This window comes from Elgaria multicarinata, chromosome 2 (assembly GCF_023053635.1).
Source record: "Elgaria multicarinata webbii isolate HBS135686 ecotype San Diego chromosome 2, rElgMul1.1.pri, whole genome shotgun sequence".
Lineage (NCBI taxonomy): Eukaryota > Metazoa > Chordata > Lepidosauria > Squamata > Anguidae > Elgaria > Elgaria multicarinata.
In genome coordinates, this window is record NC_086172.1 from 82,958,026 (window position 1) to 82,980,479 (window position 22,454).

Here is a 22,454-nt window from a genome sequence, read left to right on the forward strand (position 1 = left end):
GGGTCAAAAGTGGCAATTTAAATTCATAAGCCACTTTCCATTGTAGTTCAACAGGTGATTTCTGACACTGGGGATGATGACTTTTTCATTCTGTTTGAGAAGTATACGAATAAATTAATTGCTATGATCAATGTATATGGGCCTAATACTGATTATCTGGTTATGTTTCATGATTGTTTTAGCAAACTTGTTTATATTGCTTATACTGTATTTCTTCGATTCTAAGACACACTTTTCCCCCCATATAAACATTTCTAAAAACGGGGTGCGTCTTAGAATCGCGGGTGCATTTATTATTTCTTAGAATCAAAGGTGTTTTTTTTTTCTGTTGGTGGAACTGAAATTAGTGTGCGTCTTACAATCAATGGCGTCTTAGAATTGAAGAAATACGGTAGTTATTTGATTGTGGGTAGGAACTTTAATGAGGTTTCAGAATCTTTGCTAGATAGGAGTACACATCCTCCTAAGACTCAAACAGCAGTAAGACTGGCACTTTTGGCTTATATGATGGAATATGGTTAATTGATGCTTACATCCTGCTGAAAGAGAGTATACTTTCATTTCACTGGTTCATCATAATTGCTTTAGATTAAATTACTTTTTGCTTTCTACATCTTTCATAGGCTAAATAAAAGATTGCATGATTGACATATTGGTAGTGTCCGCCAATGCTCCAGTATGTTTGAAATTGCAATTTCCTGATATGCCAATGCCCCACCCACCCGGTCCATGGCACCTTAATGTTTCTTTTCTTATATATGAGAAGCTTAAGACTCAGATGCTAGCTAGTTTAAAATGAATGAGAGTACAGCTGGTTCATTCACCATCAAGAGGAAGGCCAGTAAAACTTTTATTAGGGGCCTAATCATTGCATTGCTGGAAATGGGCAATGATGCTGGTTGGGCCAGTGGGAGATGGTGGCCCTTTCTACACCTAAGGATTATCCCAGGAAAATTGAGGGATTGTCCCTGCCTGCTCTCGGGATCCCCTGTATGTCATTTGCATGCACAGGGATGATCCCGGGATGATCCCTGGAAAAACAGGTGTAGACATGGCCAGTGACTGAAGTGGTCTTTGTGCTCTTATTGACTAATTTGCTCTCTGGTAACTAAGGGATTAACTTGATTAACCTTCCTTTATTGGATTTTGGTTCTGCTGTTTTCTTCCGCTCCTACATCTTGACCACTTCCCTTCTAATCTGGCACCTCCCTTTCTTATCTCTTACCACCACACTTTTCAATGAGGTTTGTTTGTTTTTATCTCCATACGATGAGATGACTGTATCTTTTTTACTTGGAATAAAGCTTTTATCATTTTTGCCATGACCATTAGTCTCGACAGACTGTTATTGCAACTCCCATCTGTGAACTTATCAAACTATTTTCATATTACCCACATGCCTATGCCTCTTTATCAACAAAGAAATTGAAAGCATTCAACACATATTTACATAAGAAGTTGAAATCTCTTATAACCCAGTTTGCCATCCCTCCTACTGTTAGGGTGACCATATTTTGGAAACCAAAAAGGAGGACAAAATGGCCGCCCTCAGGAGGTGTGGCCACCCCAACATGCCCACCCCAAGGCGGAGCCAACTCAACATGTCCGGCCCCCAAGGGGGCGTGGCCTCGGTCACGTTTATTTATTTATTACAGTTTTATACTGCCCAATAGCCGAAGCTCTTTGGGTGGTTCACAAAAAGTAAATGATAGCAACCAATGAGTGCCAAAGGCACACAACTACTATAATAATATACTAAATACTAAAAAAAGAATTAACACTTATATAAAACCATTTCTTTATTTTTATAACATAATAAACAACTACAACCAGCAATCATCACCAGCAAGAGAAGGAGCATTATTAATATTAGAATCAGTATCCCTTATCATCATCACCAGCAAGAGAAGGAGCATTATTAATATTAGAATCAGCATCCATTATCACCATCACCAGCAAGAGAAGGAGCATTATTAACAAATGAAGCAGAAAATTCATATTAACAAATGAAGCAGAAAAATCTAGTACAATAAAAAGAAAGCCATACTGTAAAATAACCATAATCTCAAAGACACAGGGCTCATCTACACCAAGCAGGATATAACACTATGAAAGTGGTATGGAAGTGGTGTATAAAAGGCAGGAGCCACACTACTGCTTTATAGTGGTACTGAAGTGCACTGACAACTGTTGGGGCCCATGACACATCTACACCAAGCAGGATATTACATTATAAAAGCAGTTATGAAAGCAGTATATGGTACATGTCAATGGGCCCCAACAGTTGTCAGTGCACTTCAATACCACTATAAAGCAGTAGTGTACATCCTGCATGTTATATACCGCTTTCATAGTGGAATATCCTGCTTGGTGTAGATGAGCCTTAAGTCAAAAATAAAAATTCATTCACACACACACTCAAGGTAAAATAACAACAGCAATACACAGCTCACATATGCTCATCAAAGGTAATAAAAATTAAAATCCACACATCCCTACACACTCACCCAGCATGGAAAAAAATCCACACTCTCCCCAAGACAATTGCCTGACATCTACATTAATATCTTTCCAGCACCAGGTAAAGATCTTATTTTTATGAGCTTTTACTGTCTGAGGTGTTTTATTATCTAGTTTATTACTGCTTTTACACAGCTGACTAATTTGTTGTTTTATGTTGTTTTAATTGGGCTTCTGCCCTGAAAGATGGCCAATAATAATAATATTAATAATAATAACTAATATAATGTATGTTTTACTGTAAACACCCTGGTAATCTTTGTATTGAAGGAGCTATATAGAAATCAAACAGAACAAAAGAGCCCTAAGTGCTTCCAGAAACAATCTCACCTTGCATTTTTTTTTATGAGCCAAACCAGACGTGACTAAATGTGGCTTTGCATTTAAAGTGAAATTTTTTAAAATGGAAATAACACCAGATGGAGGGAGGAGACTGGTAATTATCAGTATCAGAGCTGGTATGGTGGGGTTATTTAGCCCGTTCCTCCCTTATGTGGGCCTGAAGAAAATCCCTCTTCTGAAGCTAATATTTGTTTTTGGGGGGGGTGGGAATCTCTTCATTGTGCACACTGGTGTAACTTCACATCTAATTTGACACAGAAATTCCTCAGACTTGAGCTCAGGCTGCCCCACGTGGGCAAACTGTTCCAAAAACTAGGACCACTACCAGGAAAACCCTGTGAGTGATCTGTGTTTTTGTACAAGCAATTGCCTGTGCTCCTCATGATTGCCTTATTTACTGAAACTTTAAAAATGTGTGTTTTATTAAGTTCTGTTGTAGGGCAATACCTTTATTAGGCCAGCAGTAGAAAGTTCACAAAAATGTTCAGGTAAGATATAACTAAAAGCAGGTGGGGTTGGAGAGAGAGAGAGAAAACTAAAACTAAAACTAAAACGTCTGACTTGGGGCTTTGCTAGACCTACCAGGTGTTCCGTCGTTGAGGAGCGGTGAAAGCGGATTTTCCCATTCAGCCGTGACGCCTCATGCTCCACACCTGCCTTCGATTTGTGGCGGAAGTTTGCGCCGGTTGTGCTGCTGCTGCCGCCGTGAGCACGGTTGCGCAGCCACACCGGCCTGATTGCCGCGGCTTTTTTTCGCTCGCTGCACGGTTTGCGCACGTCCGAAAGACCGCAAACTTGCGCAGCTGTCAGCGATGCCGGCCCCGGCGGAGGCAGCGGCGGCGGCGGCAGTGGCAGTGCCAGCTGAAGTGCTGCTGGTGCTGTTGAGGGTCAACATTGATGCGCTCACTTCCTGATGGGGGTCGTGGCGGGTGTCATATGACCTGAGGTCAATCGTCTGCATGGGCACTCTGTGCCTACATCTCCCATCATGCCTCTGAGGTGTCGGTGGCGATGACCGCCTCTGTGCCCTGTGCCCCATCCCAAGGAGCCAACCCACATCTGGCTGTAGCCATGGCTGCAGCCCACAAACAGCTCTGCCCTCTGCCAGCCTGGTACCCACACTAACAGGCAGCATACAGTACCACGGTATGCGGCCACGGTAGCTGCCCACCGCAAGGAGTCACCAGCCACTTTTCCGTTCCTCCGTTCCTGCGCAAACTGTCACTGGGGGAATAAAAAAAAACCCACTAGAACAGGCGCACATCCCCCACCCATCCCCCATACACCCCAGCAGCACACTAGCCACTTTTCCGTTCCTCCGTTCCTGCGCAAACTGTCACTGGGGGAGTAAAAAAAAAAAGCCGCTCCGCCGCGCTGCCCCAGCTGGCAGACTGCGTGCAAATGGCGGAGGCGGCTTGACCGAAGCCGCTGACCACTCCCCCTTAGCACGCCTTTTCCTGCCCAGTGCGGACCGCAGTGACCTCACATCCTCCCACACGTACTCCAAATTACCGTGGGACGGCAGGAAAAGGCGCACTAGAACTCACTTTTTTAAAGTCGGGAGAAAGAGGCTTCACCGCAGGATAACGGCGGATCCTGGTGAACGTCATCTGGAAGCCTCGATGTGACTGCGGAAGGTAACTCGCGCTAGAGCCTCGTCTAGTAACGCCCTTGATGTTGAAGCCATGTCATTGTCAGAGTCTTAAGATGAAATATGGAGAAGGTTTCAGATATTCAATTTATGTTTTACCTGGTCACATTATGTGTTCAGATTGCACCTGAGCCTGCCTTGTGTACTGCTGGGATGAAGGAACAAATACAAGTTTGAGATTAATTTTCACAATGCAGCTAGACTCCTAATTACCCTTTCTGATTTCTTTTGCTACTTACTTCTAGCAAAACCTACAGCTGGCTCCTTTATACAATCCCAGAGTTGGGCTTTTTCATTGCTCTCTCTCAGGGATCACCCTCTCTGCAGCTTTGGACATGTCTGATCTAATCTGGTGTGCATTTGAGACACAGATCCAATCATTTGAATTCAACAGTATTTTAAGGGGCAGAGAAAATATCCAAGCCTGAAATTCCATGAGGAGAAAGCATTTATTTATTTACCGAAAGCTGCCCTCTAATATCTGGATAATCCACCAGAATTAGGAAAAGGTATGCATTACTAAATAAATAAATAAAAAGTTGGCAGGTGATAGTGAAAGCAGGAGTGAACGTACATGCAGGAGTACGTAACCTATGTACATCTGGGGGATTAACAATTCTTTTTTAAGGATACTGAATGGCAGTGATGTGTAATTATAATTAGTTTTAAAAGGGAAGTGGATAATGACAGGCATTTTAAGCATGATAATTATTGTGTTAGGCTTCCCAGTGAGATAGAGTGTTTGAAGATCAGCTTCTCAAAGGCAAGGCAAACCTGTATCATGGTTTAATCCACAATCAAATATTGAATACACGCAGGTTAAGACAAAAGGACAGAAAAAAGAATCATCATCTGAAAAAACCAAAACTCCATACATACTTAACTGGGAGAGGGGAATAAATCCATCCCACACTCACCAAAGGCAAATAAATCCATCCCACAATCACCATCCCACACTCACCAAAGGACTGGCAGCTGGGAGATTCAGGTTCTAGTCCCCACTTGACACTGGTGTGGCTGCAGGCCCGGGTGCTGGGAGGAAGCCCGGGCCCAGCTGAGGCGAGCCCCGCGTGTGGCGAGTGCTGGGATGTGGGGCTGGAGGACGCTTTTCTGCAGCCTCTCCGTGGGGCTACGGAGCAAAAAAGCAGCGTCTTTTTCGGAGCGGCAGTATCAGCTCCCAGCTGCAGAGCGGGGAGCATCGCAGCAGCTCCGGGGCTTATTCTTCATCCTTAGGCTGCAGGTTTTGGCCCGATTCAGGGCCCAACGCCTTCTCCACGCCTCTCTTTATCTGCGTGGAGGAAAAGCCCACGCTTGGTTCCCCAACCCCCGACCGGGCTTATCTGCCCTACCCTCCCTTCTCGGAGCGTCCCTGGGGGGCGGGGGCTGGGAAGCCTGTTCTTGGAGAACGTGTCTCACAAATCCTTCCCCCCAGCGCCGCTGCCCTTCTCCTCTGTGCTGACGCGCTTGCGCCACCATAGAGGAGAAGGGGAGAGCATCCCTGGGGGGCGGGGGCTGGGAAGCCTGTTCTCGGAGAACGTGTCTCCCAGCTCCTTCCCCCCAGCGACGACGCCCTTCTCCTCTGTGCTGACGCACTTGCGCCACCATAGAGGAGAAGGGGGAGAGCGTCCCTTGGGGGACGCAGGGCTGGGCCAGGGCCCCGATTTTCCCGGGCATTTGGGGGGATTTTGAAATCTCCCCCCAGATCCCGCTTGGGGGTGGGATTTCCGGTCTTGTCCGGGCCAATCCGGACGTTTGGTCACCCTACCTACTGTACAACTCTATCAAGAGTGGCAGAATGCTAAGCATGAATTAAATAATGTTCTCTCACAGCAGGAGAAATTCCTTCTGACTCATTTATGACAAGTATATTAGGGAAATGATGAATGTCCTAGAAAGATCCTTGCACACCGTCTTAAACAACAACACCAAAAATCTAATTTTAACCACTAAAAATGAGAGTTATAAAGCATACACTTCTCCTATAAATATAAACTCACAGTTTTGTTTTGTTTTTGAGTCTAGAACTGGTAGCGAGATATCAGAGCAAACTATGGATGCTTCCCCCTCCCCCTTATATTAATCTCCCATGTTTGGATTCTTCACAACGACAGCTTCTTTATGCTCCTTTGTGCTTGGAGGTAATTAGGAATGCGGCCTAAATGGTATGGTGATATCCTGGGCCAAGGGAGGGATCATCCCTCCCTGCTCCCGGGATCCCCTGTGTGTCATGTGGATGCACAGGGACGATGCCCAGGATAACGCCCCATCTAGCCATGCCCATAGTTTAACAGAAATAATAAAGAGCCTGCCTGACTCAGGTGTAGACGCAAGCCCAGCATCACTTTCACATTGAGGCTGACTCATGAGTCCAAGCAAAAACATGCAACAAACCAGCCCTGCCGCACTCCCTCTCCCCACACAGTCAGACTCAGAACCACCAGCAGCAGTGTTTCATGCCTCATGATGGTACGTTATCAAAGTGTGCTTTATTAATTGTGTACTGCTTGTGTGCATGGCACAATCCTAAAACACGCAAAAATACATGTACAAGAAGACACTTGTAACTTTGAAACCAAGTGCAGTTGGGAAGGCTTTTTTAGGAAGGAGACCTACAGCATGTCAAACCATTAAGGGAACTAATAACATTGGAGGTAAAACCTTGAACAGAACAGGCAGCAATATTTCCAAAAGAGTTTTGTAATGTATTTGTTATGACTGATTGATTGATTGGCTGTGCCTACTACCGTATTTCTTCAATTGTAAGACGCCATCGAATCTAAGGCGCACACTAATTTCAGTGCCACCAACAGGGGAAAAAAGCTTTGATTCGAAGAAAAAATAAATTTCTCCAATCAGCCAGCAAAGCAATTTTACGGTACATACACGCAGCGGAGGGGGAGAGGAACAGGGAGCAAGCGAGACACAGACATGCATGTGCGCACCCACACGCACATGCATAGAGGCAGGTTACATGAATGGGAAGCAGGAACCAATCGTCCCCTGCCTGGGAACGGACAGCCACACATGCATTCAAAAGCTGGTCTGCACCATTCACATGGACGGGAGGGGGTGGGTGGGCAAGCCCAACCAGCGCTGCTCAGGTGATTCTTCCGCTTCCCATCTCCTTAACAGAGGCGAGGCTGAGCTCTTTGGAAGCTCGCTGGCCTGCCGGAGCTGGGGTCCCTCCCAGCCAGCTCCCGGCAGCAATGTTTGAGATGCTCCGAGACGTTGCCCCTCTCCCCCCCGCTTCTCTCTCCACTCCCTTCTCTCTCACTTGCTCTTCACCCCCTACCCTCTTTCCCTGCCTGTCCCGCTGCAGACTCGACAAATGTAATTACCGTATTTCTTCGATTCTAAGGCGCCATCGAATCTAAGGCGCACCCAATTTTTAGAGCTGTTACTTTAGGGAAAAAAGTGTGTCTTAGAATCGAAGAAATACGGTATCAATTGCTCCTGTTTTGATTGTTCAGGGCTGCCAACAAGCAGTTGCCAGGCAAGCCCCTTTTACCGTTTTGTCAGTTGGGTTCCAGTAGCTTCTTAATCAAGATGTATAGTTGAAGCTCCAAGCCTGACTCCTGGTCCTTCTATAACAAATAAATAATAAGGACACAACAGGTTTCAATTGAAATGGCTTCTTTTTTCCTGATTTTAAGTCAAAGAACACAGACACAGCTGCCTTGAATAGACTTTAAAAAAATATTTGAAGGAACAAATCAAAGAAACGGCTTTTGAAAAGGATTTCTTAAAATTTTTGGATGCACACACACTGAGGGTAGAGCAGATGAAATGAATGAAGCAAAACAGGTCCCTCTCTCTCTCCTCTCTCTCTGCAAAGAAACAGTCCTCTCGCTTTGCAAACAACACAACAGAAGATCTAATAGATAATATCTACTAGATCTCTCTCTCCTTCTCTAAATCTCACTTTACAAACACCCCCTAATCTCACTGTGGCCTTAGCTAGATTGGGAACTGCTAAAGAAGGCAAGGTAGGATGATAGGGAGTGAGGTGAATCTGTAGACAGTGAAAGTATGAAAATGGGAAGAATGTTGTCTTTTGGAGTAAAGTGAAGAAGGGAGGTGTAGCAGGATTCAGAAAGAGAGAGATTTCTGTCCTCATTTGCTATTGTGGGAATAGGTTGAGAAACAGCACAGTGATGCAATACAAAAACTCTTAAACAAGCAAAACCTTTCCCAGAATGAAATCAATTGTGATCCTGATCAGCTCTGATCCTGATAATAAAATTTAAGCCAGCAGAAGCTGATTAAAAAACAGATATAGGTGTTATATCCTGGGGCCTTGGGAATCTCTTATCTACTTAGATATAGCTGGGAATAAAACAATCTGTTTACAAAACCAACATCTTGAATTATACATCACAAAAGAAACTGAAATGCTGCAGTTAAAACAAAAATATTTAAAAGCTTTCCATAGGAGGTACAGGAGAATAAGATGTGATGTCTTTGCCATTCATATTTTAAAAAAGAAAAATCCCCTTAATGATATTTGGGCCGCACCTCCATAAGTGTGCAGAGAATTACTGCCTTTGCACAGCTGTTAAGAAATATGCATTCTGTATAGAAAGTGAATCCCATTTTACAATCTTTTCCTGGTCACCCAACTGAATTCCTAATTACCTTATTACTTCAACCACCGAGCAAGTGGCCAAATTTTTTAACTTGGCCATTTGTATTAGATCCTCCATGACTACTTGTCTTTTTAATAGCTAAATGTATGCTCAGTCTTTTTGTACATAACTTTTGGTGTGCTGCAATAAAATGTGTTGTTATTGTTTAGAAAGTGAGTTTGATCCCCGACCCCCCAAAAAAGCACTTTGCTTATATGAATATACAGGAACTTTTTATTCTATTCAGTTTAGTTGCTGCTTTTGTAGTACCACCCACCCACCCACTTGTTTGTTATTTCTCTTTCATGAATCATGGCAAAACTACATGCTTCTGAGTTCAATTCAAGATGTTGGTTTTAACTAGGGTGACCATATGAAAAGGAGGACAGGGCTCCTGTATCTTTAACAGCTGCATAGAAAAGGGATTTCAGCAGGTGTCATTTGTATATATGGAGAACCTGGTGAAATTCCCTCATCATCACAACAGTTAAAGTGCAGGAGCTATACTAGAGTGACCAGATTTAAAAGAGGGCAGGGCACCTGCAGCTTTAACTGTTGTGAGGAAGAGGAAATTTCACCAGGTTCTCCATATATACAAACGATAGCTGCTGAAATTCCATTTTCAGTACAACTGTTAAAGATGCAGGAGCCCTGTCCTCCTTTTCATATGGTCACCCTATTTTAACCTACAAAGCCCGACACAGCTTAGGACCTGATGGAGCACCTCTCTCAACATGAACTTGCCCATACACAGTGGTGATGTCCCCAGTGAGAGGTTTCATCTCTCTGATGAATGTAATGTGCCAAGGATTAAAGATGGCTTCTTTGCCAAAGGGTTGCTACATATGGCTATATGCCGGATTTGCATTCCTTAATAGTGGACATCATGTCCTAGCAGACAAAGGGAAAAGCTTTCGACCAATAGAGCATCGAATGTAACCTATGACTCATTGAGATTGTGCACCTTAACTTGAAAATTGAATGTAACTTAATTTGCTAATCCAGAACTGACCAATAGAAGGGTTAGAAAGAGACTAACACCCTCTTGTAGTCAGGGCCTATATATACTGTGAGATTCCTTTGTTCTAGGTGCCTCCATCTTGTGGAACCAGAGAGCACCCCCATACTGCAGTATCGGAAGTAAATCGATTAAGTGTATTCTCCAGCCTCGTGTGTTTGATTGGCTATTAACTTGCCGGGGAAGCGGGCCATTAAATCCCTGGTTGAAGGACAACAATTTGGTGACTACAAAGGGACGGCTTCACTGAGTTCCATGTAGCCTCCCAGGTCCACCTTGCTAGCTCCTGTGTTGTTTTGAGAAGACGTGAAAAGCCAGTGCACACTGGAACGTTTAACCAGAGGTTAATCCATCAGACCATTCCCGCGCTGGGGCTAGCAAGGGGTACAAAAGGCGTATGCAGGAGAATTAGCTTAATCCAGCCAGGCGTGGTGGGGCATGCCTGAAATCCAACAAAGAGGAGGGAATTCTTCTGAGACTAGTAAGTTTTTCTTTTTACCCTGGGTTAAAAATCAGACAAAGTGTGTGAAAGTAGTAAGGAGGCAACTGTGAAAAGATCCACTTGCAACAGGCATCAAGAACAGGTTCCAGTCCTGTGAGTTGCCTTGGAGAGCATTGGATCAAAAGAGTGTAAGCTGCCACCCAGTAGTCAAAAAATGGGAGTTACTTGGTCAAGAAGAATTCCTCTTTCAACCCCAACCCCATTGAAGTGCATTTTAAGAAATTGGTCTAGATTAGAAGTGACCAAAATGTCCAAAAGCAAATGAAATTCCTGTGTTCTAGAGTGTAACCACAGTAATTAAACTTGAATGTGAAGAAGTTTAGCCAGAAACAAGTAGTTTGTTATAATGTAATGTTGCAGTTAAGTTTGTTTTGCCAGCATAGAGAAAAAAATAAGAAAAAATGTGTTACATGTAAGAAAGAGTGTGTGCGTTCATGTTTTTGTTACATGATGAAGTCGACTCAAATGTCTTGTGAGTTACAAGGGGGAGGAAGGGGGGAAGAGAACATGGCTTTCTTAGTTTCTCCTTCCTCAGCCCCTGCCTGGCAGTTGCCTGGCCGCCCTGTTGCAGCCCAGGCACTGCCCCCTGCTTTTGATGTAAAACCTTGTGTCACCAAAGAGGCAGGGAGGTGGAGAGCCTGCAAAGCCCCCCTCCCCTGGCCCTGGAGCTGGCAGATAGAGAAATATTGAGAAGTTTAGAAAAAATTGGGAAGTAGAAAAAGCCTTTCAGAAAGCCTTCCTCCCAGTGGCCACTAGAGTGAGAAGGTGAACGCTATGAATCTACAGTAACTCAAGATCCAGAGAAACAAAGAGAAAATGTCCCCTATAAAAAGAGAATTTTGTGTTCCACGCTGTTATATTGCCCTTTTGGACTCTGGCCAGGTTATCAGTGTCTTGTGGGAACATAGCCAGACATTCCTTTTCCTGGTTGCTATGCAGTGAGAAGTTAACTCACAGTTTTCCAGGAAAGAGGAAAAGAAAGACATACACACACCCGACAAAGCCAAGAAGTCCAAAGTCCAGTGCGGGGTCAACAGTCACAAAAGTTTAAAAGGCACAGGTCACAGAGAAAAAATAAGAAGATGAGCAACTTCACGAAAATTGTAGCAAGCACCCACCCGCCTGTCTCAGCCAGCTATTTTTAATCGTAGAATAGCAGAGTTGGAAGGGGCCTACAAGCCCATCGAGTCCAACCCCTGCTCAATGCAAGAATTCACTGTCAGCGTTCACCAAACTACATTTCTACAGCTGCAGATTTCTTACCAGCCACACCTGCTGTAGATGCTTTAGTCTCCTTCTGTCCCGGGGGTGGAGACTGCTTCGTTAAAGACAGGAAGACGTAAAGAAAGAAGAAGAGTAGCAAAAGGAAGAGGGGGAAATCACCCCCTCCCTTGAGATGTACCCAGTGCGTCATCTGTAGGCAGAATGAGCACTAAAAAGAAAAAAATGAGTGTCCTGGCAAGATGCCACCACGGACAGTGAAGGGGTACTACAATGGACTGCGGAATGTTGAAAAGGCCTTGAAAACTTGAAGCAAGATTTAAGTTATGAATTTTTCCCCAAGGAAGGGCCAGCAAAAGAGAGATATTTGGGAAGAATTCCAAAGAAAATGTTCCCACTCCTAGAGACTTTTAACCCAGATAAAGAAAAGACACTGATATATGTCCTCTTTACCACGTTTGATTAGTTTAATTAGTGAAACCAGAACCCTTCTCTCAGAGAAGATCCCGTAAAAATGCAAGGGATGTTTGCCCCAATCTTCAGAAGCCATCACCCACCTGGGGAGATGTGCAGACCATGCTAAATGAACTTTTAAAGACACATGGTGGAAACACGAGCTAGGCCACAAGCAGAGGCAGAGAGGCTGCCAGGAACGGGACCAGCTCTGGCTGAAGCCCTCCCTGACAAGGAACCTGACTGAAACCCAAAATGCAGTTGCAAAGTGAAACACCCTTGTCAAATATAAAAAGCTGATCATGGAAGGCCTTAAAACAGCCATTCCAAAAACCACCAATTTGTCAAACTTGTATGAATTCAAGCAAACTGCCACAGAAGACCCTAGAACCTTCTTGCAAAGATTGTTTGATGCTTTTAGGTGCTACGGTGACATTAACCCAGAAGCCAAAGAAATTTCCAGGATGCTAAACACCATGTTCATGGCCCAGTCAGCCCCAGACATTCGCAAAAAAGCTGAAGGAAAAGAGGGGGGCGACTGAAGGAGACCAATCAGGATTTGGCTTTGCTCCAGTATACCTTCTAATCGCTGCGAATTCAGAAGAAAGATGTATAGAAGCTACTGTGTTTTTGCTAGAAACCCTAAATAAAAAAAAGTTATAAGATATCAAGAAAAAAAGCCCAATTGTGCCAAAAAGAAGTTGTGTTTTTGGGCTACCAGTTAACAAAAGAGACTCAGACTTTGGGGAGTGAAAGGGTGCAAGTTATTCAACAAATGCCCCATCCAGAGAACCCCAAAGCCCAGAGAGCTTTCCTACGACTTACTGGTTTCTGTAGGCTGTAGATTCCAGATTATGGGGGGAAAGCTAACCCTTTATATGAGTCCCTTACCAAGAAAATATCAGTAGCTAGAGATAGAATAAAGAAATAGAAAAGGCTTTCTTTGAAAATCGTGATGCATGCAGATATAAAAGTGCACATGCCACATGGAGCTCCAAAGATCCTTGATGTCACTAGAGAGAAGTTCCTGAACTCATCACAACCTGCTTGAGAGTTAATCCAAAACCCTCAAAACCACCTGCACCAGATAAAAGCAGCTTCATAGACAACAGAACCAGGAGATCAGAGTATGCAGTAGTCACGCTGTGGGACATCGTGGAAGCAAGAGGTCTGCCTCCCTGTGAAACATGATACTAAAATCTTGAACTTGCTTGAAGCTGTCACCAGGCCAACTCAAACAGCAGTAGTGCATTGCAAGGCCCAGCAGCACAGAAAGCAACAAGAGAGGGAACCTCAAGAGCTCCAGTATTAGCCCTTGTACCCCAAGTGAAGTTACCAGAAGAACCACCAGCATATACAACCGAAGAAAATCAGCTTGCAGAGAAACTGAGAGCAAGAGAGAAGAAAGATAGATCTTGCATCCTGCCAGAAGAACAAGTGTTGGTGCAAAAACTAACACTCAGCCATGTAATCCAGAGACGTCATCAGAGCACTCACCTAAGAGCAGATGTCCCGACCCAAAGTCTCCAGAGAGTCATGGTGAGACCCAAGATGCAGAAGATAGCTGACCAAAGAGTGCAGCGATGCCCTGTCTGTTGTGCCAACAATCCTAAAGGTTCTCCAAAGCTCCCTCCTGGAGCAGAGAAGCATGGACTCTTAGCAAGTGAATCGTAGCAAGTTGACTTCTCCAAAGTCCCCAAGAAAAAACACTTGAAGTACCTGTTAGTACTTATGTATACTTTAACCAGATAAACAGAAGCCTTGAAAAGACAATTAGCAAAAATCTGTCAAGAGACTCATTTGAAATGGCCAGAAGCTTTGCCCCTAGCTTTACTTAGGGGTTGCATAGCCCCTAGAGCCAAATTGGGAGTTAGCCCATTTGAATTGTTGTGTATAAGAAACCCTATCCTAAGAATCCAATGGTGGTGCAAGAGAGCGAAATGCATGTAAAGGGGGGAAACATGGGTCAAAAGTTATTTGCAGTCCCTGTCTGCTGTGTTGTTTTTCTCTCCACAGATATTTCCACGAGCAGCTTGCTTTGTCAATGGATACGTCTATCCATAAGTTCCAGGCTAAAGATGAAGTCCTGATCCTGTAGAGAGAGCTGTACCTTGTAATCCTCACCACCTATGCAGCAAGTAAAAATCCAGGGAATAAAAGTTGTATCATACCAGAGTGAAAGCAGCCCCAGACATGTTGTCTAAAGAAAAGAGTGTCACTCCCAAAGCTGACACAAACAAGACAAACTAATAACACTTAAGTTTTTATTCAAACAAGAAGAAAAAGTTTTAAAATGTGTTGTTCACCCATAGAGCATTTCTTAGTGCCCTAGAGTGTTTTATGGCCTCATTACAAAAAAGTGTGGTGCAAATGTTTTCCCTGTTCTTTCTAGAATTACATGTTTTTGGACTGTGTACTCTGAGCATGTACAGAGTATAATTTTCCCAGAGCAGTTGACAATCTTTGTAATTTACAAAAAGTCGCTTCTCAAAAGCTAAAATGAAAGTTGGAACTGTTTTTAACACCATGTACCTTCATCGCTGATAAGAAACTTGTCCTGCTGCCAAGAGAACATCATTCTAGACAAAGACAATTGTTTATCTCAATAAGACTTTATTTGATTCCTCTTTCCAAAGAAGCTCCATAGTTAACCCATGTAACACCAGAACTCGTGTATTACTTTGTACAGAACAAGACAATGTTTTCCTAGTTTTATACAGTACAAACTGTGCTACATAATATTATAATGTCTTTAAGAAAATGTTGCCAACTTGCCAACTTCATCTAACCATGTATTGCTTGTAATGTCAGCTACCCAGGACCCAATCCAGAAGAATCGAGAAGAAGTGAAGAAATTCATAGAGATGAAATACTTTGGTCGAGGGGTAAAAGTCTGCTCTGTAAGCAGGTTAAAACCCTCGAAAGGGGGGAGTTGATGTCCCCAGGGAAAGGTTTCATCTCTCTGATGAATGTAATGTGCCAAGGGTTAAAGATGGCTTCTTTGCCAAAGGGTGGCTACATATGGCTATATGCCAGATTTGCATTCCTTAGTGGTGGACATCATGTCCTAGCAGACAAAGGGAAAAACTTTTGACCAATAGAGCATCGAATGTAACCTATGACTCGTTGAGATTGTGCACCTTAACTTGAAAATTGAATGTAACTTATCTTGCAAATCCAGAACTCACCAATAGAAGGGTTAGAAAGAGACTAACACCCTCTTGTAGTCAGGGCCTATATATACTGTGAGATTCCTTTGTTCTAGGTGCCTTCATCTTGTGGAACCGGAGAGCACCCCCATACTGCAGTATTGGAAGTAAATAGATTAAGTGTATTCTCCAGCCACATGTGTTTGATTGGCTATTAACGCGCCGGGGAAGCGAGCCTTTAAATCCCTGGTTGAAGGACAACAGTGGCCTTAGCTAGACTTAAGGATTATTCCAGGCAAATGGAGGGGTCGTCCCTGCCTGCTCCCGGTATCCCCTGTGTGTCATTTGGATGTACAGGGATGATCCCAGGATATAGGCCTGGTCTAGCCATGGCCTCTGTTAGCATCTAAATTCATCCTCTGGGTGCCTCCTCTGAGGGGGGCTTGGAAGGCAGCAATGAGGGAGAAGGCCTACTCAGTGGAAGCCCCCTTGAAGAGGTTTTCGTAAAATGATGTTGACGTTAGCACTGCCATTTCCTATTGAAAATTAAATGAAAGCTTCACCTTGATCAGAAAACAGATTTAGTTAAGCATTTTCCAATAGGGTAGCTATGTTAGTCCATTGCAGCAAAAACCATCATGTAGTGTGTCACCTTAAAAGGCTAACGAATTCTAAAAGTGCCTTTCATTCTGGTCCTATAATGCAATAACATAATTCATCAATTACTCCTCCCACACTAAGGGCTCCTTTACATGGAAATTAATGTAGTGCAATCAAGGTTAATTACTCTCTGAAGTTTGTGGGTCCTTTTCTCATCAGCGTCATCGTTTGGTGCCTCTCCCACTAATTATTTATTATTATTTATTTATTTATTTATTTATTACATTTTTATACCGCCCAATAGCCGAAGCTCTCTGGGCGGTTCACAAAAATTAAAACCATCATAAAACAACCAACAAGTTAAAAATACAAATACAAAATACAATATAAAAAGCACAACCAGGATAAAACCACGCAGCAAAATTGATATAAGGTTAAAATACAGAGTTAAAACAGTATAATTTAAATTTAAGTTAAAATTAAGTGTTAAAATACTGAGTGAATAAAAAGGTCTTCAGCTGGCGACGAAAGCAGTACAGTGTAGGCACCAGGCGGACCTCTCTGGGGAGCTCGTTCCACAACCGGGGTGCCACAGCGGAGAAAGCCCTTCTCCTAGTAGCCACCTGCCTCACTTCCTTTGGCAGGGGCTCACGGAGAAGGGCCCCTGTAGATGATCTTAAGGTCCGGGTAGGTACATATGGGAGGAGGCGTTCCTTCAAATAACCTGGCCCCAAACCGTTTAGGGCTTTAAATGTCAATACCAGCACTTTGAATCGGGCCCGGACCTGGACTGGCAGCCAATGAAGTTGTAAAAGGACTGGCGTAATGTGATCTCACCAGCCAGTCCCTGTTAGTAAACGGGCTGCCCTGTTTTGTACCAGCTGAAGCTTCCGGACCGTTTTCAAAGGCAGCCCCACGTATAACGCATTGCAGTAATCCAAACGAGAGGTTATCAGAGCATGGATAACTGTAGCTAGGCTATCACTGTCCAGATAAGGGCGCAGTTGGTATATCAGCCTAAGCTGATAAAAGGTGCTCTTTGCCACTGAGTTCACCTGTGCCTCAAGTGACAGTTCTGGATCGAAGAGCACCCCCAAACTACGGACCCGATCCTTTAGGGAGAGTGCAACCCCGTCCAGGACAGGGCAAACATCACCTCGCCGGACAAATGAACCACCCGCTAACAGTACCTCCGTCTTGTCTGGATTGAGTCTCAGTTTGTTAGCCCTCATCCAGTCCATTACCGTGCCCAGGCACTGGTTCAGAACAGTCACTGCCTCACCTGGGTTTGATGAAAAGGAAAGGTAGAGCTGGGTGTCATCCGCATATTATTATTATTGTTATATCCCACCTTTTGTCCAATCCTGAACCACAAGGTGGCATTACAAAATTTAAAACATATATGTTTAAAACCTGTAGAGATATACAAAAGTTAAAACTATATTAAATATATTCCAATATTAAAACATTTAAACATTTAAAATGACAATTTTAAAGTCCTTGGCACATATGGAGGTCCAGATCATTCCCCAAAGGCCTGCTGGAACAAAGAAGTCTTTGCTTGCCCCCTAAAGCACATCAGGCAGGGAGCCAGTCTAGCTTTCCAGAGCACTGGAGCAGCCACCAGGAAGGCTTTGTTTTACTATGATGTAACTCACTGAAACTGCAGTAACAAATATACTCTGCCATCGAAGAGCTGGTGTATAGGATAGTACTATATTGCTGAAATATAGTTGGAGCGTATGGAACTCCCCCACAAAGGAAACAACCAAATAAGGGTGGGGAGAGGAAAGGGGGAGGCATGCACAATATATTGCACCCATCGTAATCCCAGAAAGAGTCTGCAAGAAGAACGGCTGGTAAGGGTGTGAGTGTGGGGGTTTTGCTTTAATGTAGAGAAGCTCGAAAGATGTTTTTAGTAAGGCTGTGCACAAGCTCTGATCCAGATGTGATTTCTGAACCAAAGTGGGGTGATTTGGACCAATTAGTCCAGTTCTGAAGCAGGTCCAGATCAGTTTGAAGTGGGTTGGGTCGCTTTGGATCAATCTGGATGATTCAGAATGGGCGGCCTCACGCCTGGCTTTCCCAGGCACCCACCGAGCAGCTGCCCCTCTTCACGCCCCTTCCCCTGAATGTGCCCAATGAGTGGGTGAGACATGTGAGCCCCCTGCTCCTTACCTGGGGCTTGTCTATACAGCTTCTTTACCCTGACCTAAATGCGCATATTCACATTTTAGGTTACATGATGCAGCCGTCCATTCGCCTCAGCGCCAAGTTTTAACTGCAATAATGTGCATATTTGCATTCGCGATTTACCGCGACTTTTAGATCGGGTCCAAGTTTGCACCGCATTATGGCTGTATGTCTTTGGGGGAGTATATGTCGGGTTTTGACATGTGGGCAGAGCTTTGAGGGTGGGATAACGTGATTGGACCATTTCCCGATTTTGCACCAATCCGCTGCCTCCTTCGTTCGTTTGTGCCAATTTTAGTTTGAAGTCTCTCTGTGGAGCTCCGCACAGAAAGCTTAAAACAAATTTATTCATATATATATATATATATATATATATATATATATATATATATATATATTCTGTACTGCCCAATATACGAAACCCTCAGGGCGGTTTACAAAAAGAAAGAGGGGGAAATGGGCAGCCAGGCGAGGAGAAGTGGTCTGCTGCCTCCTTCCTTTTCCTCTGTAGCCTCGTCCCCGTCCCCCCACTCCAGGTTTGTGGAGGCTGTTTCTTTGCATTTCCTTATGGGGAGCAATGATGTGACAGGAACAGCTATGGGAACAAAGAAGGAAACAGGCAGCCAGCCTCCTTCCTTTCCCTCTGTAGCCTCCTTCCTCCCCCCCCCCCACTAGGTTTGTGTGTTATATTAGTCTGCAAAGCTCCACAGATAAGATTTATAGCTTTGTTGGCTTCTACTCTTTATCATCGTATATGGGATAATGCAATAATTTGCATGTGAGCATTAAAAACTCACTATAAAAGAATTAATTCAGGAAATAAATCGCTGTTGCTGCTGCAGTGTGACGCTCTTTATCTACATTTGAATCAATGAAAAATTGGGGGTTTATTTAATGAGGAACAATGGCGCTGTCATATAGAGGACGGCCTGGACCCATGGCGAGCACCCGCAGTCGTCTGCTTCTTCAAGGGAGAAAATTTGTGTTTTTGTCAAATAAATACTGTGCAAATGGTGGTCGTGAAGTTTCCATTTACACATTACAGTGGAAATGTTGTGTAAAAGCTACTTTACAGCCGCTATTTGCACACAATTTGATATATGGAAATAGAGGAGTCGCCATTGTAAAACAAAATGGTGACTGCAGGCTTTTGCAACAGGTCCAGGTAAGGAGCAGGGAGCTCGCACAGCTCAGCAGGCAGCTCTTCCTGGAAGAGGTGGACAGATCCGAATAAGGAGCAGGGGGCTCATGTAGCTTGGAGGGTGGTTAGCATACTCGTTGGGTGCATCCAGGGTGTGTGAGTAGGCGCAGCTGTTCGGCAAGCACCTTTGAAAAGTAAATCTGAACAATTCAGCAATCCAAATCTTGATTCAGATCTGAAGTGGGTGGGAGCAAGTCCAAACTGGTCCAAGGTGGATCGGGGCTTATTCAGAAGCTCTGAATTGGCTTCTCAAGCAACTTTAGGGGGTCCACGCAGAGTTTTTAGCCTCACTGGTGAAAACCTCAGAAAATTATTTGCTCAAGGTGACAGGCAACATCATACCATGTTTTTTAAGTATACTCTTTTTATCATGAGTTGGGGGGCCACCAGGCTAGTTCATACATGACAATTTTCCATGTGGGTGGTATTTCTGAGGAGGAAAACTACCCAGAAGGATTTGCATGATGATGGATAAGGATATACATCTGTTCCAGCAGTAGACGGTGCAGGACCAAGACATTTTGTTGCCTGAAGCAGAGCCCAATTGGCACCACCCTGATAGGGCAAATACTTGTTTCCCTGCACCATACTTGCCTTTATCTATCCTACCCACAACATTGCCACCTGAAGCAAGTGGCTTCACACTGCTGTATGGCAGGGCTCACCCTAGCTGCAGAATGGTGCTCATATGCACAGATGTCCCTTGCAGTATCGGGAATGCTATAGTTAGCATAGGAATTCATCTTTTAAACTTTCTGTAATCATTCTATAGAACAGTGGAAGAAAAAGACACACTTTCACTACAGAACATTGAATGAAAAAGACACACTTTCACTACATCTTGGATTTCTATTATTTTTTGTGGTGAAGAGGTATCAAACATTGTTTTGCACTAATATACTTTTAAAATTCCTTTCATCAATAACTCTCATACCCAGTCACATTCCCCAGCATATGTCTCCATTATCATTTCACATCATGCCCAAATTTGAGGTTGTTTCTTCCATTGATTTCAAAGCAAGTAACAGTCCAATTGCCACACTATCCACTTTATTTACTTACAATATTTACATCTCACCTTTCAGCCTTGGAAGGCTAACAACATAGCTTACAATCCAGAATAAAACAATTTACAATGAAATCTGCATGAATTAAAAGACTAACAGTTAAATCTCACGTGACATAAAAATATATAGTAGAAACATTAAAATAGCAATGTGAATTGCATTACATGCAGGCCCAAAACATACAGAAAAAAATGTTTTGAATTGGCATCTGAAAGTTTGCAAATAAGTGCCCAGTTGATATTTCTGGAGTGGAGTATCACACTATCTTTGGTTGGCACCATCTCTGAAGGCAAACAGGAGCCTTCTGAAGGCAAAAAATAGTAATGCGAACTATAGTTAGTAATTAACAACAAGCAAGCTTACATAATGAAGGCTAAAGAATGATTACACTCAGATCTTGCTAATCATCACCACCAAATGTGGGTGGTTATGTGCCTATCACAGTCCTGAGGTGTTCCGTTTACTAGAATGAGCTGGATTAGTGTCCAGAGCTTGAGGGGCTATATATGCACAGCCTTCTAAATGTATACAAAGCCTGCTGAAGCGATTGGAGCAATACAGCTCACACCCTCCACCCATACACTTTGGTTCTTCCCAAGCATAAATGAAAAAGGTGTGGTTTTACATACGCGGGGTGGAACAGCTAATTGGTAGAACCAGTTGCATAACAGGCATCATGCCAAATACAACTGCTTTCGCAAAGACCCTAATCTCAATGTGCACCTGTGGCCAAATACAACTGCTTTCGCAAGGACCCTAATCTCAACATGCACCCACTCCTGTTCAGTTTGGGCAAAGCATTCTCTACTGAGGGGAGTAAGTAGGATGTATGGGAATGGTTCAAGCCACAGAAAAGAAAACACAGGAGCCTTCTAGAGGCAACAAAATCCATACTCCTAATCAGTCTATCTCTAATCCACGTGAGTTTTGCAAGTGAGTTTCATAAATCCACTCTGCCCTGTCTCTCTACATTAATCTGAGATTTCTTTTTAACAAACCATCTGCATGCCAATTAGCATTGCAGTACATATTTTTGAATGGATTTCATCATTCTAAATTCCTCAAGCGTTCCTGCCCCTCATGAGCAGTGAGAGAAACGGAGAAGCATGCCTTCTCTGCCATGCAGTTCTTCTGTTCAATATATTGCTGCTTATGATGGAGAAGGACTGGTACTGTAGCTTTTGACTGAGACCCCTTTGACTTTCTAGTGTCTATAACAGAGGCCAGCAAACTCTGGCCTGTGGGCTTAATCCAGCCCATAGAGGTGCCCAACCTGTGATATACCCATGGACCCACCCCCTTCCTTAGCCCTGCTCTTGATCTGGAGGCTTCCAGAGGACACAGGAGAAAGGAATCTCCACGTTACCTCCAATCTATGATAACAAAAAGATCCTGCTTTGTGCTGCTCATCCTCCAATTGGAGGGTGAACAGCATGAAGTGGAATCCCTTTATCCTCTCCAATCAGAGAGCAGAGATAACATGGGTGTTTCCCAGCATGACTTGAGGACTGCAAGGCCCTGGCAGATCACATCAAGTGCCACTTGCACTGAAATTAGCACAGGAAGGAGGTGCCTGACTTGGCCTGGATTTGTAGGACATCTTCCTGAATGCCTAGACAGGCAATCATTTAGGGGAGTGTTCCCCCCTCCCCGAATTGTGAAAAAGAGACCGCCCCCAGTATGTTTTGTGAGGTATGTTTTGGCCTTAGCTTAACTTCTGTGCTTTTGGTCCCCATTTGCAGCTTGGGAAGAAGAAAAAGAAATACATGCCTTACCAGCACCGGCACAAATACTTTGTCCGTGAGTATCTCTGCCACTGTGCACAGGATCCAAAATCTAGCTGTTGTTTGCTACCATTAGGGTGACCAACTGTCAGGATTTCCCCGGATTTGTCCTGGTTTTTGTTCTTTCC

The 22,454-nt window shown here is 43.8% G+C and overlaps 1 protein-coding gene across 1 annotated transcript in view; it reads right to left on the minus strand.

The window, feature by feature from the left end:
* LOC134392586 (acyl-CoA (8-3)-desaturase-like) overlaps positions 1 to 22,454 on the minus strand; it is a 191,149-nt gene that overhangs the window by 48,621 nt on the left and 120,074 nt on the right. The window lies entirely within an intron of this gene.